The 14,812-nt window shown below is 30.2% G+C and overlaps 1 protein-coding gene and 1 pseudogene across 1 annotated transcript in view; one reads left to right on the top strand and one right to left on the bottom strand.

Annotated features, from left to right (window-relative positions):
* The window catches only part of LOC149894945 (NACHT, LRR and PYD domains-containing protein 3-like), a 226,798-nt gene that overhangs the window by 8,389 nt on the left and 203,597 nt on the right, over positions 1-14,812 (top strand). The window lies entirely within an intron of this gene.
* Positions 11,113-13,619, bottom strand: LOC149894956 (uncharacterized; annotated as a pseudogene).

Raw genomic sequence — 14,812 nt, 5'->3', positions numbered from 1 at the left:
TTCAGTTGAATGCATTTTTTCATTTTTATTAACTTATAATTTTAGGGCTTAGCATAATTAATTTTAAACAGCCATTAGGTTCTCCTCTCATTTTATTCTTTTAGATTATATATTTTCTTGTGCAATTTTTGTTTTCATTAATAACTTTTATGGTTTTTCTGTTCTTTTTTCCAGCTACAGTAAAGCAAAATGTTGGTAAGCAAATGTCAAATTACTTTTTGAATAAAATATTTTTTAGTTATAACAAACTATGTAAAATTAAAAAAAAAGTTGACAAAATTTTATAAAGACTTTATCACTTCCTTCTAACACCTGTTAAAACCTCAAGCAAATCTCAAGAGATTAGAAATGTTGTGAAATTATGAAATATTATGTTTTGATTATATGTTTTCATTAATAACTGTTATGGTTTTTCTGTTCTTTTTTCCAGATATAAAAGAGCAAAGAGATGGTAAGCAAATTAATGTCACACATACACAGTACTGTGTAAAAGAAAGTAGCTTCTAAGAGAATTTTTAATATTCAGGAGAAAATGTCAAAAAAAATTAAATTAAAACTAAAATATAGGTACAAACATATTTTTTATTAAATTGTGTAGTATAATACAAGTTTTATTAAAAACATTTAAGTTTATAACTATACATAGAGACTTAACTAATATTTAATGTGACCACCTTTATTTACAATAACATCTTGGAGCCTTTTATTTATATTTTTATATAGATTTTCAACAAATGTGATACAGATATTGTACCATTCTTCTTTGAGAACATTCCAAAGCTCGTTTACATTTGTTGGCAATTTTTCCATCTTCTTTCTGTCTAAGTAGTCCCACACATGTTCGATTATGTTCAAATCAGAGCTCAGAGGAGGCCAAAGCATGGTTTGAAGCACTCCCTCCTCTTGCAGATTTGGCAAATAATTTTTAACTAATTTGCAAGTATGTTTGGGATCGTTATCCTGTTGTAGGATAAAATAATCCCTGATCAGTTGTCGTCCAGAAGGCACATTATGGTTGTGTAAAATATTTTTGTATTTTTCACCTGTAAGCTTTTCCGTTTTTCTAACAATATCCCCTACCTCTTTTATTGAAATATACCTCCAAACTTGAGTATTCCCTCCACCATATTTGATTGTCGATGCTAGACATGGCTCCTTCAATGCCTCTCCCTTTCTTCACCTAACATACTGACGTCTATTTGTCCCAAATATTTGTAATTTAGATTCGTCTGTAAACAATACCTTGTCCCATTGATTTTTCTGCCGTTCTTTTGTGCTCTCTGGCAAACTTTAATCTTTTTTCTTCATTACCTTTGCGTAGTAAAGGTTTTTTAATTGCTACACAGCCTTTTAATTCAGATTTTAATGAAGATCATCGCACAGTAGATGCATGTACTAAAGTTCCACTTGCTCTTTTAAGATCTTAAATGAGTTCTGCGCTTATTTCTTGCGATTTTGTAGCGGTGTTATTTTTAAAAACTGTTCATCGCGTTAGCTTACCTTCTTTGGATGACCAGACCTCTTTTTATCCACTACATCACCAGTTTCATTATGTTTTCTTAACTATTTTTTAAGCTGACGCTCGCGAACAATTCACACGTTTGGCTAATTTAACTTCACTATAGCACAATATAATTTTATTATAAAACAAAGCTTTTGAAAAAAAAAAAAATTTTTTAGATTAAAAAATCTGTAATTAACACAAGAACTCAACAGTAACTAAAAATTCTTCTCCACATTCTTAATTATTAAAAAATATTTAATAATAATAAATTTAAACAAAATAAATAAATAGTACAGTGGTTGATGTAATCAATTTCAAGTGTTGATCCTTGTCTGCAATAAATGAGCAAACATAAGTGGGTGAAAAATGATACAAGTTGAAACCATCTAAAAAATATTAATAAAAAAATTGTTTTATTAACATAATTATTACTAAAATAAATAAATATAGCTTTATTTTAAACAATATCTTAGTTTAATTTAATAAAAATTAAACCAAGATATTGTTTAAGATAAAATCAATATTATTTACTTATATTTATTTAAATGTACATTTTTTAAAAAAACTCTTAGGTGCTACTATCTTTTGCACAGTACTGTATATATAAGGGTGGCGCTAAAGTTTCTACACAATAAAAAACTCAGCTTCATTTTATTAATGAAAATGTCTCTGCAAATGGTGATTTATATGTTTAACGTATTTTACCAGCTTATAAAGAAGCTATGAATAATAAAAATGCATTTTAAATGAAAGATGAAGCAAATTACCATATCAAATAATGCAATGGCATTGATTTAAGAGAACCTCATAAAGGTTTCAACAAATTGGCCAGGAAACTCTCCAAGCCTAAATCCCAAACCTAAATCTCCTGGAAACTTGCTGGTCTTATTTAAAGTATAAAGTATTTAAAGAACCAAGATTTTGAATAAAAGACCAGCTAATTTCCAGAATGGGAGAACTACAAAACTTGTGTGAAAGTTTTTTTTGTAGATTTTTGGGTTTGCAAATAATTGCAAAAAATTTTTCTGAGTTTTTACTTCAAGACACCAGAGTTTAGAAACTTTTGCACCACCCTGCATATATGTATGTTAGTGTATACATACATACATACATACATACATACAAACATACATACATACATACATACATACATACATACATACATACATACATACATACATACATACATACATACATACATACATACATACATACATACATACATACATACATACATTCATACATTCATACATTCATACATTCATACATTCATACATTCATACATTCATACATTCATACATACATACATACATACATACATACATACATACATACATACATACATACATACATTCATTCATACATACATACATACATACATACATACATACATACATACATACATACATACATACATACATACATACATACATACATACATACATACATACATACATACATAAATACATACATACATACATACATTCATACATACATACATACATACATTCATACATACATACATACATACATACATACATACATACATACATACATACATACATACATACATACATACATACATACATACATACATACATACATACATACATACATACATACATACAGAATTATATATAGCTGAGTTTTTTTTGTGTGGATATATATTATGTTTTTTTTTTTTTGACTAGTATGTCAAGAAATATGAATATCTTCTAAAAGCATTAATTTTTTATTTACTGATAAGTATCTGTTTTTTGCTTCGAAATTCTAAAATCTATTTTTTTAAAAAAAAAAAAAAAAATAAATTAAAAATATCTTAATGTGAAAAAAGATATCTATAAGCTTTTCAGAGGCAGGTAGCGTTTTAAAGTATTATCGTTTTTGACCGTAACAAAAAACACCAAATCTGACTTTTCAATATTATTACAAGACAATAACAATTGAAATATGGAAAAAAATTTGGGTTCCTTGTCACTTCGGAATGAGTATTTATTGATTAAGCCAAAACATAAGTTTCACTTTTTGAATTTTTGCTGGGCATAGGACAAATTATTTAAATTTGTTTCTCCTCCGACTTCTTTCTTTCTTCATTAAACAAGAAGTTTTTTCTTAGATAAAATTTTATATACTGCCCTTTTTTTTTTAGCCTTCGATCGAGAACCTATTTACCCATTTAATGGTAAGAATTATTTAAATTTGTTTATGGAAATTTTTACATGGTCAACCCATTGATAATTGATGTGATTGCTTTATTTTCGAGAAAATTTCTTCGATTCGTTCACTTGCCACAAATTTAAAATAATTGATGAATTCGACTACTCAGTAATTGATAAAGATTTAGTATTTTACTAATTGTAGTGTAAACGATGTTATTTTCAGTTGCGTTCGTTATCTAGTTAGATGGATCGTTTCGTCAGTTTTATTTATCAGCGTCGTTTTGTAGTAAACTTTAATTTTAACATAGTTTCTATTTTGTGAGTTTTTCTTTTCAGTGTCAGTTTCATTATTTTGTTAAATTGCTAGAAAATAGTTATTATTTATGAATTTGTTATGTATCGATAGGTTAGCAATATGCATTAGACCATAGAAAAATGATTATATTGAAAAAATTTCATTTTTCTAATAATTTTGAAACTGTAAACATTAATTGAAGTATTTCTCGTGTGAGAAATAGAATCAAATACACTTGTGTTTTACTTTACTAGCCTTCGGAAATCGCCTTCGTTCGGCCTTATCAGTAGATCAACTCTAGATGGCAATACACCCTTATAACTTCTTATTCAAGTTTAATCGAAACTCTTTAGTCAAAACAACTTCTCTCTCTCTCTAAAATTACCCCTCCCCCACCCACCTCCTCACCTGTAGAGTTTTACGGAAATGTCTCCCTTTAACATATAAGAAGAGGGAAAAAAATAAGAAACTAAAGTGAGAAATATCTATTTCTTTAAAAACAAATCCTTCCATTTATTTAGCGACTTAATTTTGGAAAACCACATAAAATTAAGAAAAGAGAAAAACATAGCAGCCCCTCTAAATCCAAAATTGCACCCTTCTAACCCTGTTCTTCATTAAACTGAAACATTCTGTCTTCCCGTAAGACATAAAGCTGTAGGCACATTTTTCCTATTCATCCATATTTAATTAAGAATGGAGAAGACGCCGTGCATGTGCTTGAAAAATCTTGAAAATCTTAATTTACCTCTCGTTGAATTAAAGTAAGATGCTATAATTTGGAAACTATGCAAATAGATATCAAATTATAAGAAAATATTCTGAAAGCGAGTAGCTTTTATAAAAAATTATCCAAAACGCTACGTAGTACCAATCAATAAAACGTTATCATTTCTAACTAAAATTAATAACTCATTTTCTCCCAACGTTTAAAATGGGAGATAAAACAAAATAATTCTAACCTCGCGATTTATCAAAATATTTTAATTTCGAATTGATTATATCAAAGTGATGTCAAATTATGATCAAAGTGAACAAAGCAAATTTATGGAGTTAATAACCTGTTCATTAGTATAGCTAAAATGACTGCAGCAATAAGATTCCGATTATCCTCAGCTCTTTTAACCCTTAAATGCCCAAAGCAGCATAAAATGCTCAAAAAGTTCTGAATTTTGGTACAAATAATCCTACTTGCTATAGAAAAGTGGGAATAATTTTCCTTATCGTAAAAACGACGTCAATGCACTTTTTTGAGTTGTATCAAATCTGATACAACGGGCATAATTGTACTAATATTTTAAACAACTTTAATTTTTTTGACTTTATCTTAAGTGTTCTAGCCTATTTAACGTCCTAAGTTGAAGCAGATTTCAAATGATTGTAGATACTCAAATTGTAGGGCCAGGGAATTTAAGGAATAAAGATAAATAATTACACTCAACAGTTAGAGGTTCACGAATGAAGAAGTGTCTTCTTTATTCGTGAACCTTTAATTGTTCCTACAAAATAAATGTTACGCTTCCTCAATTCGACTATCAAACTATTCAAACATCATTGAAGTTGTGTTTATCAGGCAGTGAAGAAGTCAAACTGAGTACTAGATCTGCACTGACAGCTAAACTTATATCAGAAATGCTTTTTAACTTCCCTTGATTAATATCAAAGTCATACAAAAAACCTGAAATGCCACTACGACCCCAAAGCTTGAACCCCCACTTATGTAACTTTTTAGGCAAGTACTGACGCAGTAGGGACTTCCCTTTAAAAGGAACCATTATCTCATCAACAGCGTGAAACTCTTCTGGTAAAACTCTCAGAGAGTTTTGGCGAAGCTCTTTCACCCATGTTTGTAACTTCCATATGCGGTCGTTTGCTTTTTCTTCCTCGGCTATTTCTAAACTGTTTACAAAATGAATATTCCAAAGAATCATTTCAAATTTGTTCCTTCCCATAACTGAAGAAACCCCATCATAGGTCATAAATGTTTCCCATTATGATCTTCGACTTGGGAGCTTTACCAAACCCATCCTGAGAAATACACCAATAAACTTCTCAATATCCTTTCTTAGTATGCTTTTTTCTGTACCTTTTGATTGCAAAATATAAATATTTGTTTGCTCTGTGGTGTTTTTCAGCATCTCATCACTAACAAACAATTTAAAATATTGAAAGGGTGTTTTTTCCATATCTGGTGTTGGTGTCATTCCAGGCTCCTTGAAGTTTACGTCATCTAGGTGTTCAAAGTTCTTACTTCTCCATATAAATGTAGTTGGTGTAGTATTATTTTTGTTAATAGGTGTCTCATTAGCATTCTCAACTGGTCTTGATGCTATACATGCTAATGGCTCATCACCACTTGTTGAATCATATTCATTCTCACTTACTTCTTCAATATTAGTATTGGCTTCATCATTTTCCAAATCAAACTCATTGTCATTTTCATCACTCTCCCCAAAATCACTTTCTCCATCAAATACATAGTTTAAAATATCAGAGACAGTTATCTTTTTATTTCCATTCATCTAAACAAACATACAATAAAACTTTTTTCTATATTTGTTTAAATAAATAAAAATAAAAACTTAAACTTTTTTGAAAAAGCTTTAATACTTAAACGGCAATTGTACCAAATTTGATACATACAAATGCAATTAGCAAATGTTATGCATATTTGATAACGAAAAGGTATGAAATAGTTTATAAAGTTTTCCTGCACCTTGATTCTAAAAAAAAAAGTAAAAAACAGCACAAAAGTTTATAAAACCAATATGAAATAGAAGTAAAAACAACACTTGGTAAACACCACGTGAACCACTCCTCGCAAATGCCGTTTTCAAATGTTTACAAACTGAAAAATCTACCTGGATGAAAAGCACTAATTGTACAATATCGAAAACTCACTTCTCACATTTGTAACAACGGGTGTTTTCAGATAAAAACAAGCTTCCATTTAAAAAATACAGTGGTTTAAAATTTGTGTATCAGATCTGATACCTGGGGTCATTAAGGGTTATGTTCATTTTGTTTGGTTGAACGAAAATAGAAACGAAAACAAATGCTAAATGTAAACTTTTGCTCTAAGAATATGGGTATCTGATGTTAACAGCTAATAGAAAGCTAAGCAACTCATGTTCATAACATATCCATCCTTAAACTCATCAGCACCTGGTGACATTGACTTCTTAAATTTATAAAAAAAAATTGCGTTAGTCAAATTGCAGCTAAAAGCAATCACTCAGAGCTATTAGAGCCTTAGAAACGCTTTAAGTTCAACATCAGTTTTTGACGTTTATTCGCTGCATTCATCTTGGTTTTAAGTTCATAAAGTTTCAGTTGCAAAATATGTTCGATTTCGAATATTGCTAACAGAAAGCACCACTTGAAAAAAGGATATTAGGTTAAAATAGATTGATAGGATAGGGTTTTAGCTCTTTGTTTTCTTCTCTGCGAAGTCTCTTGTTGTTTTTTCTCTTTTAAACAATTTCTTACGATAAAAAAACTTTACCTCTTCAAGTAAACTAATCGCTGTCATCCCTGCTCTTTCGATTTGTAAACACTGTTTTTTATATAACAGGGTGTAATACAATATTTTATATAAATGCTTTTGAGGAAAGCACATCCAGTTGAGCTGTATTTATCGTAAAGTTTCTTCCTCTGAAAACATAACAAGAGTTCAAAAAAGGTTTTAAATATAACAGTTTAAATGTTTCAGTTTTGTTTGAGAGTTCCATCAAGAAATCTTTTTTTATATTTTACACATGATGGGTGAAAGGAAAAATAGAATGTCTTTTTTTTTTTGCAAATTTCAAAAAGAATATTTGGCAACTTTTAATATAGTTTAGTTGAACAGGTTGTTATTCGATGTTAGTTTTTCAGAAAAAATATTCAATGATGTTGTACAGAGTTGAAAAGGTTTATTGATATTTCTTTAGCTTTTTGTAGCCGCACCGTGACCAATCCTGTTTTTAGAATAGAATCTTCACTGACGAACCTAAGTTTCTATAATTCTTGTTTTTGTAATTATTTCATCTATTTATGTACAATATTTTTAGGTATTATATAATTCATGTATTGCTTTAATTTTTCTTTAATGTTAATTTTTTCTTTTAGATTCTCGTGGAGTTGGTTGTTTTGTTAATGATCCTAAGGTGGGAGATTTCCATTGGTTTGAAAAAGAAATTTATGGTAATTATTGGCTATAAATAATAAACTAGAAGCTGCCATTTCTTTAACTTGTTGAGGGTATTTCTCAATATTAATTTCGAAAGTTTCAGATCTATTGTTTTGTTTATTCTTTAAATGTTTGTTGTTATAGAAAATTGCTTTCCATCTCATTCATTTTGTCAGCAAATTCTGTTTTCTTTTTATCAGGTTGCAGATTAAGTTTATTGTCGAATTTTTAGATTTTTTAAATCTATTAAAAGACAAATAATTAAATGAGTACGCAGTAAAAAAATAAATACAGCCAATAAGAATTTAAACGTGTTTTCAAATATCACTATTAAAGATATTGGTATTTGGAACAGTAGTTAAAATAATTAGAGCTCAATTATTCTTTAACTTTATGCTTAAACTTATACTTAAGAAACAGCCAGAAAATATTAGTTTTGCCAATAAACAATATTAAATTTTGGGAAAGGAAATTTTTACTATTTAGTAGATTTTTGCGAATTTTTTTATTGAACAAAAAAAAATTGTTTTTTTTTTAGATCTTAAAAAAGAATGTTGGAAGATAAGTAAAAGTAATAAAGTTATTAATAAGCCGTTGCTATTTTTTTTAGCAATCACTAATATTACAGGTAGCGGTCTCTCTGAATCACTAAATAATTGTGGAACCACCCTTCAGGCTAAAGTTTAAGAAATTTCTAGTGTTGATAATTTCTGTATAGTCACAGACCAACTTAACATAAATTTATTAATATCTATATTATAATCGAACTAAATATTATACTTAAAGTGTTTATTTTCAAAACTTTAAAGTGTTTCAGTTTTTATGACACCATTTTCTGTCAGCGAGTGAGATTTGTTAGTCGTCCCTAACAACAAATTAAAAAAACATTTATTTTTATCATACTGGATATTATTCGCTCTACGAATTCTAATTGAAAGAAAAATTCATTTGTCTTCATCAAATTTATGTTCAAAACATTCTTTATGCCTGACCTATCCTATTTGCCCGTTTATTTACTATATTTACAATTAATGTGAGGCGGGGTTTTGTTGTGTTACTCTAACTCTTCTGACAATATATTTAGGGGAACTGGGATGGGGTTTTGGGTGTTTTGATAGAGGTTAGGAGGTTTGGGTTAAAGGTGAGTGGGGATGCCTCTTGGTTCTGTGTAATGGTAGCACTCTGAATTGTATTAAAATACGCGCGTACTTTTCTTTACGCGCAATATTTCTCCTTTAAATCTCTATTAATAATAATTCTTTTCTTTTAATGTTCCGTAATCTTTGATAAAAAATTTCTCCACTTAAAATTATAAATACTATATCTTTTAAACTCCTTTTATAAAATCAATCAAAACTCCTTTCGTATTTCTTTTTTTTATTCAGCATTCACTGACTGACTCCAACTAACTCTAACTTCAACTTACACTTCTGTTTTGTATCTCCCCGTTCACCCATCGAACCCCGTTCACCTTCTCCGACCTTTTCGACCCTCAGACTCTTTTTCTAATCTTTCTCTTCTAATCTCTTTTCTTCTAATCTCTTCTAATCTTTTTATATTTCTCACTCCACCTTTTTATATCGGTTCTAATGTTTTTGGGCGTTGGCGTCTTTTCATTTTTTATTCGTTATTGTAAAATATTGATTAATGTCTTTGGGTGGTATTGCTTTAAACGGAATCTTGTTTTACTAGAATTAGCTTCCTCACATTACTATTAACAGCTGATAGAAGACTAAGCAACGCGTGTTCATAATGTAGATATGCATGTATATCCTTAAACCCATCCTTAAACTCCAAAGCACCTAGTAGCAGCACCGTGACCATTCCTGTTTTAAAGTCTAAACATTCAATATGTAGAAAATGTTTAGGATATCTTATATTTGATGATAAAATAATGCAAATAAAGCAGCAGGAGTATAAATTATCAACTTTAGTAGGATTGAGAAAAAAAAAATTAAATTTTGTCTACGTTTAATGACAGTTTTGAAAATTACTTTTAAACTCATTTATTTGAATAATGCTTATTTAACTATTTGAAGAGGATTTTTCCATTTTTATGAGAAAAGCACCTTTCGGCTTGTAAACGCTGTTTTTTGTGAATGGCATTAAAGTCTATTCTAATAATGACATAAAGGTCTATTGATATATCTTTAGCTTTTTGTAGCAGCACACGGTGCATAGGAACATACTCTAAGACCTTGCAACACATCCCCAGAAATTTTATTCTTGATTATCATTAGAAAACGTTTCCTCATTCAAAAAACGTAAACGACAACTTTTTTTAGTGGGGGCCTGGGGAGAAAACACATATTTTAGGGCAGTGCCCAGGAATTTTGTTGTTCAAGATAGGTAACTAAGAAGCATGTGGCGTACTCAAATTTTTAGTATGTTGATACTGGTAGCAAATGAGGATGACTTGCAAAAAATTAGGGTAATTGGAGCTAAACCAACCTCGCCCCGATCCCTAACTGCCCCCTTCCTAGAACTACGTCTCCTGTAATCGTAAAAATTTTTTTTTTTTGTTCTATCATAAACTAGATCAAAATTCATCGACAGATTTCAAATTTCATCAAAAAATCTCTTTTCGTTTAAGATTTATAACAATCCAAAGCTTAAAATTACCCCCTGAAATAACTTTAAATGGTCTCAACTTTTAAACGAAAAATTTTTTTTTTGATGTAATTTGAAATCTGTCGATGAACTTTGATCTAGTTTAATATAAAACAAGCAAAAAATTGAAAAGTGTTTTTAGGAACCATACCCTGGGGAGGGCTATTAGGGGTCTTATCCTGGGGAGGGCTATTAGGGGTCGAGAAGGGTTTGCTACAATTATTTATTACTGTAAAAAAAAAAAAAAAACTCTGATTTTTATGGTTACATTATGATTGATATTTTACATTTCAAAGTCATACTAAAAGTTTGTTCATAGGAGATTTAACACTTTACTTTTTACAAACTACATTCCTGCAAATAGAAAGCTACTTTAAAAGTACTTGTAGTTGTAAGCAACAGCCACGTTTTTCACCTCCTCTATATAGTTTGGGCAGTGCTCTCCAACTTTTCTCATTCGCCAAAATTGATTAAAATCCTGATTAATGGATTTGAGAGCTTGTTCAGTCCAGTAACCTAAGCCTATGGAATAGTAGAAGTACAAAAGAAATGCAAGTTTATTTAATAAATATTCGTCGTAAATTATGCAAATTCTACTATTCAACTGTTGAAATAGAGTATTTAATTACTAAGATTATAAATTATTTTTAATCAAATTTAAAAGTTATTTATCATACCAAAGACTCCACCTTTCATGTTGATAAATTCAATAACATGTTGCTCAATTATGTGTACCTTCAAAAGAATTGTAGCCCTTAGATTTCTATAGCTCGTAGAGAACTCCTCTCGATCTTTAACATACGTGGAGCTTAATTATTTTCCAAAATTTCCATGGACTATTTTTTCAAAATCTCTAAGTACCTTAATATATTTGGCAGCGGAAACTCCATGACTAAACTCTTGAAAAAACAGTTCAAAGCTGTCTATGTTTTTAAGTAATTTATGACAAGCATTGCCTTCCAAACAATGCTGCCCAGGGCACTACACTCTGCAGATGTTTATTTTAGACAGATATTGGTTGACAAACTGTAACCCACACTCCTTGTTTTCAAATTATTTTCAATCTCTTTTAAAATTTTGTCTACAACACCTAGCAGTATATGTAGTCCAGGAATATTTACAAGTTCTAGTATTTTTTTGTTTTTGTTGCCTGTTAATAAAGGGGGGTTAACAACATTAGTGTACTTTTTTGCTTTTTTTAAATTTGCACCATCAGCCATCCATTGGTCGTACAATGTACAAAAAGACTCTAGAGTATTATGATCAGCTTTTTGAAAGTCAGGAGATGACGTCATGCAATACGGACAAGGGTGTTTTGATGTTGCAGTTTGTTTTCCAACCATTTGAAGCAAAACCTTTAGATCTTCAGATACTGTGTAATCTAAGGATGAAATGTTTAACTTATCCAATATTAACCGCAAACTATGGTATTTTTCGTTCAATGAAGGCAAAATGGCCAATATAATAGTGTGTGGACGCTTGAATCTTTAAAGTCTTTTCACACATATCCGTCACACTTGCTCAGTTTCTCTGGAATTTTATTATTTTTTAACTCTGGTTTTAGGGTTATTGACAGTGTAACTTTTAGGAATCCCTGCCCTCCATCTACACCAAATTTGATATCAACATCATTTGTTTCTTGACTTCTGTGATGAAGTACCATTGCTACGAGTTCTTCAATGTCATTGCAATACACAATAGGAGTATCTTTTTCTACCAACTATACATTCATAAAAAATCAAAATGAATTATACAAACTGCAATCTAGCTATAAAAATTTTTTTCTGGAAATAGTTTACTTACCTCTTCGCTTTCCTTTAATTCTAATAGCAATGGGAGTTTATCACAATTGAATAATTTTCCAATTGTTTCGTTGTTCTCAATCAGTTTAATATTGAAACCAGATTCCACACTTTTTCGTCCTGCCTCACTTCTCATAAATCGTGCAACTTCAACCATGTTGCGATTACTTAGAAATCATAATAAAGTTATTACAAAAATTGGCTTTAAACTCATAAGAAATTTATTTTTAAAAGTATTTTTAAGCAACAAAAACTTACCTGGAATGTCGTTTTAATTGAAGTTTGTTCAATTTATCTAAAGAAAAGAAAGGTTTCTTAACCTCAGTCTTTCCGGAAGAGACAGTGAGTTGCTTCGGACCAAAGGTTTTCAAAGCTAAGGTGTTCTCTGAGACATTTGTGCTGAAATCTTTGATAGAGCTGGACAGAAATTTTCCTTGCGTTGTTGGGGATGTTGATTTTACAATGGCAGTCAAATTCTTTTGTCTTTCTAATTTCGTACAGGGATGTGGAATTTCTTGTCCCACTTGGGCATAACAATTTTGACAAACTAGTCTTTCTGCAGGTTTATTTGAAACATCTTCAGCGCCTTGATAAACAAGCTTTCCCGAAACACATAGGGGCCAATACTTTTTCCATTTTTGATTTGCGCCCATTTTCACAAATAAAACATTCACATTTTTGCCCTCTAATAACTCTGGTATTCAGGTCTAAATTTTATAGCACATGTATAGCAACTATAATAACTAAAACAGCGAAACTAAATTTTAAATGAAGTAAATTAAACATCAATATAATTATAATTACCTTCATAAAACGGCCGCATAATGAAGTAAGCATAAGTCCCTGCAAGCCTTTTTCTACATTTTGAGCAAAGCATGGTAGGAAGGTCAGGATTATCCGCTGAATAATCTTTCCAGAATATAGTTTTGATAAGGTTTGAGTAGTCATTTTTCTTTTTATTTAGATTTAAATAAGTTGTTTCAGGATTATTTATTGGTCTTAAATCCGTGCCTTTCCTGAAGCAGCAAATGCAAAATTTTTTTACAAAATCACCATGTTCTTTTGCATGTTAAGGCATTTTAAATGAATGCTTCAAATAAAAACTTCTGATACGGATTGATAATATTAGCATGATATATCGGTCATATCAATCAAATGTCAATATAATGGCTATAAACGCATACTACTATAATGGCTAAAAACATGCTTTCAGTTCGTATATCAACGCGTGCAAAGAGTTATTATGCAACTGTTAACAATTAGCAACTGCTAGCTTTTACTAATTGTTAATAAATAAGGCTTGCTTTGCTTTTTATTTCAATCAAAATGTAAATAGAAAGTAATAAAAATTATTTATCCGTCTGTAAATTTCACTGTTAAACAAACATTTTTAAAAGCTTTAAAAAAAAAATTAATAAATCTATCACAAACATTTCTGAAAACCTAAATATGGGGCATGGGCTCGATTTTGTGGTGTTCGAGAAGATCCCCCAAATCCCCCCAGGGTTTGGTTCCTAAAAACACTTTTCAATTTTTTGCTTGTTTTATATTAAACTAGATCAAAGTTCATCGACAGATTTCAAATTACATCAAAAAAAAAATTTTTCGTTTAAAAGTTGAGACCATTTAAAGTTATTTCAGGGGGTAATTTTAAGCTTTGGATTGTTATAAATCTTAAACGAAAAGAGATTTTTTGATGAAATTTGAAATCTGTCGATGAATTTTGATCTAGTTTATGATAGAACAAAAAAAAAAAATTTTTACGATTACAGGAGACGTAGTTCTAGGAAGGGGGCAGTTAGGGATCGGGGCGAGGTTGGTTTAGCTCCAATTACCCTAATTTTTTGCAAGTCATCCTCATTTGCTACCAGTATCAACATACTAAAAATTTGAGTACGCCACATGCTTCTTAGTTACCTATCTTGAACAACAAAATTCCTGGGCACTGCCCTAAAATATGTGTTTTCTCCCCAGGCCGCCACTAAAAAAAGTTGTCGTTTACGTTTTTTGAATGAGGAAACGTTTTCTAATGATAATCAAAAATAAAATTTCTAAAATTTATGTTCCTATTCACCGTGAAAAGCCATCTACAGCCGCAAATTTTGAAACAACTTCTTCTATAGATTCCTTTTTTATAAATGACGTAATTTTAGGTTGAGTATTTCTAACTTCAAAATTTGTTTATTCGTTTGGTCTTTTTTTTGTTTCTTCAATTTTGACTTCCATGCATAGCAGCAGGGCCCCGGGAATCTTCCCCGTCCACCCCCTCCC

Source organism: Hydra viridissima, unplaced genomic scaffold, assembly GCF_058129835.1.
Source record: "Hydra viridissima isolate aposymbiotic clone 2 unplaced genomic scaffold, HvirCarnegie_v1 scaffold_1, whole genome shotgun sequence".
Taxonomy (NCBI): domain Eukaryota; kingdom Metazoa; phylum Cnidaria; class Hydrozoa; order Anthoathecata; family Hydridae; genus Hydra; species Hydra viridissima.
Note: the sequence above shows the minus strand (reverse complement) of the source record. Positions and strands in the feature narration are given on the sequence as shown.